Raw genomic sequence first — 2,996 nt, 5'->3', positions numbered from 1 at the left:
TGTTTAAAAAGATCATATTATTCTTTTCATTATTAAATATTATTAGTAGTTATATAAAGAAAATTGTTTGAAATATTTTGTGCATTGTAGAAATATAAAAAATAAATTGCAAATAAATCTTAACAAAAGTCAATCAGAACTATGATGAAAAATATTCCATACATGACAATACCTTTTTATCTCTGTGTCTAAAATTACATTACTAATACTAAATGTCATTATTTTTTTAAAAGAAAAAATAAATCATTGTGTATAATCTGCGGAAGATTTGGTTGTTATGTCTAGCTTGTCTAACGACCATGTAATGACTCTTTCGTTGGTTCGTTTTGTAGTAGTAAATGTATTACAACAAATACTTTTATAAGGAAACTTACAAAACTGGAATTATCTCCCTTGTTCATTTGCCAGTACCGTTAATTTAAACAAGATTATAATTTCAAAAATATATTAACGGATTAAGGAATTAAATTACCACATCATTTAATTAGAAACATTGATTGGTTGTAGATGGCTTATGATATATACGATGAAATTTGTTGAAAAATTAATATTTAAAGGTAATATTAGAGGCAATATCAGTGAAGTTACAATGCAAATATGGTATATATGAGTTTAGTGAAAGCGAAAAAAACATACTTACCTGGCACAGGAGTAAACCATGATCCTCAAGGTGGTTCTCCCAAAGTGAGGCCCTTCCATTGCACTCCGGTTGGGTTGACCTTTGCGATCGCCCCAAATGTGGGCGACCCGGGTGCGCTATTTCTAAGTGTGGGGTCTGCGTTCGCGCTCACCCCGTCATATAAATCAAGAATAGACTTAAGTGATAACGCTCTATCACGTTTGAATTAAATGTATTGATTCAGACGCGCTGGCCCGTAATTTAAACAGTTATTTCATAGTAACTTTCTTGTTCTCGCTTAGATACTACTACTACACTCACATGTTCGTTATCTCATTTGGTTGTCGAACTGACAAATACTAATCCCACCCACGTACCAAATCAGTAGCAAAGTTTGTTTTTTATCCATCTGCACTACTAATGATGACTTTTTGTGCTACAGCATTTCAACGTTCACGGATCGAACCCCACCCCGTGATCTCGAGAACCACTCAATATTGTTTTGCATCGTGATTGATTTCGTATTTTCACGTCTCGTTAGTAATGTATCGGTACAAGTCTCATTACTCAAAATATTGCCAACTGATTTCTCGACACTTTACAGAAACGTAATATTTATTCATTATTTGTTATGTAGGTGTATGTGGTTACAAGTTTGCTTCCCAAACCGAGTTCAGTCCCATTATGTGCACCTTTGGCTTCTAACATAGCCCACTTGTTTTCTTAACGAAACACTTTCAAACTAGGGATACTGGTAGAATGTGTCATATAAAACATCTTTTTCTCTTAGCCTTCTTAACAAAAATTTCTACATCGCAAGTTATTTCATAATAAAGTTGTCGTATTTCTGTAAATTCAGCCAATCACTGACGTCTATTCAGCTGAATGCAGTTACTGCTGTTTTTGTAAATAATAATTTTTGCCAGTGTCAAGATCGTTATTCCCCGTTAATTATATCGTTATTCCCTAATAAGGGTTTAGGGTTCGAGTTTTAGGGTTAGGGTTGTGAGTTAGGTTATGGCAAAAATAATCAAAATCCTAAAGCTAAAACCAGTACAAACGCACGAACGATGTTATAAATAACAGTATCGCCGATAGTTCTTGTTGACAAACAACGGCACTAATTTTATTCAAGGGAAAAGATCCCATTACACCGCACAACGTGTGGCGTTCACAATTCACAGCAGTAATTGTTTTCACCTCAATAGACGTCAGTGATTGGTTGAAATTACCGAAATACGTCAATTTTTTACATGAAATAACTTCGAATACAAAAGATTTTTATCTGTTCTATAACACAAAATATACAAGTATACGAACTTTGAAAGTGTTTCGGTACCAAAAAACACTACATAAGACATAAATGAAAAGTGGTGCCCGTCAATTCAGAAGGATCCCTGCTACAAAACGAGCCAACAAAATAGCAGTGGTGGGGGCAAATGAAATAGAGTAAACACAGACATGCGCGCGCGCACATATATGATATCTATATATATACCAGTGTATGTACGACAGATTGTTTGCTGCCCGGAATAAGTAATATTGTGTTTCGTTGAAATATAGACATACATTCAAGAAACAATTATGAAAAGGAAGTGATCCTGTAGCAGTAAATGTATTACAGCAAATATTTTTATCGGTAAACTTTCAAATGAAAATGGAATTATCTCCCTTGTTCATTTGCCTTCACTGTTGAATTAAACAAGGCTATAATTTTGAAATTTCGTAATATTTGAACAAATTAAAGCATTAAATTACTAAATCACTTAATTAGAAATAATGAATTGTATTAGTAGAATTATAATATATATGATGAAATTTATTAAAAAATTAATATTTGAAAGTAATATTAGAGCCGATATCAGTGAAGTTACAATGCAAATATTGTAATATATCAGTTTAGTGAAAGCGAAAAAAACATACTTACCTGGCACAGGAGTAAACAATGATCCTCAAGGTGGTTCTCCCAGAGTGAGGCCCTTCCATTGCACTCCGGTTGGGTTGACCTTTGCGATCGCCCCAAATGTGGGCGACTCGGGTGCGCTATTTCTAAGTGTGGGGTCTGCGTTCGCGCTCACCCCGTCATATAATTAAAAAATAGACAGTCAATCTACAGAAGTTGGAATGATCCTTATCGATTTTGGCACTTCAAGACTGAGAGGAGCCTATTTGGTTGAATCTAGTGCTCTTAGCTCCGTTTTTGCCTGGGGCTGGCCAGATTGGAGCAATCTCGAGTATAACCACCCGAAATTGCAAACATAATCTGGAACTCGACTGAGGAAAGAAAACTCCGAATGACCCTTGTTTTCTTTGTATCGTCTGTCAGGATGTTTCTGATTTTTGTATTTTATATATATATATATATATATTTATAAGG

General features: G+C 34.5%; 2 non-coding genes across 2 annotated transcripts; both read left to right on the top strand.

The window, feature by feature from the left end:
- Window positions 1-632: 632 nt before the first annotated feature.
- LOC128249984 (U1 spliceosomal RNA) lies at window positions 633-796 on the top strand. The gene has a single exon (XR_008266124.1). It is a non-coding gene; the product is annotated as a U1 spliceosomal RNA (small nuclear RNA).
- Window positions 797-2,538: 1,742 nt separating this feature from the next.
- Window positions 2,539-2,702, top strand: LOC128249986 (U1 spliceosomal RNA). The gene has a single exon (XR_008266126.1). It is a non-coding gene; the product is annotated as a U1 spliceosomal RNA (small nuclear RNA).
- The last annotated feature ends 294 nt before the right edge of the window (window positions 2,703-2,996 follow it).

This window comes from Octopus bimaculoides, chromosome 18, assembly GCF_001194135.2.
Source record: "Octopus bimaculoides isolate UCB-OBI-ISO-001 chromosome 18, ASM119413v2, whole genome shotgun sequence".
Classification (NCBI taxonomy): domain Eukaryota; kingdom Metazoa; phylum Mollusca; class Cephalopoda; order Octopoda; family Octopodidae; genus Octopus; species Octopus bimaculoides.
Note: the sequence above shows the minus strand (reverse complement) of the source record. Positions and strands in the feature narration are given on the sequence as shown.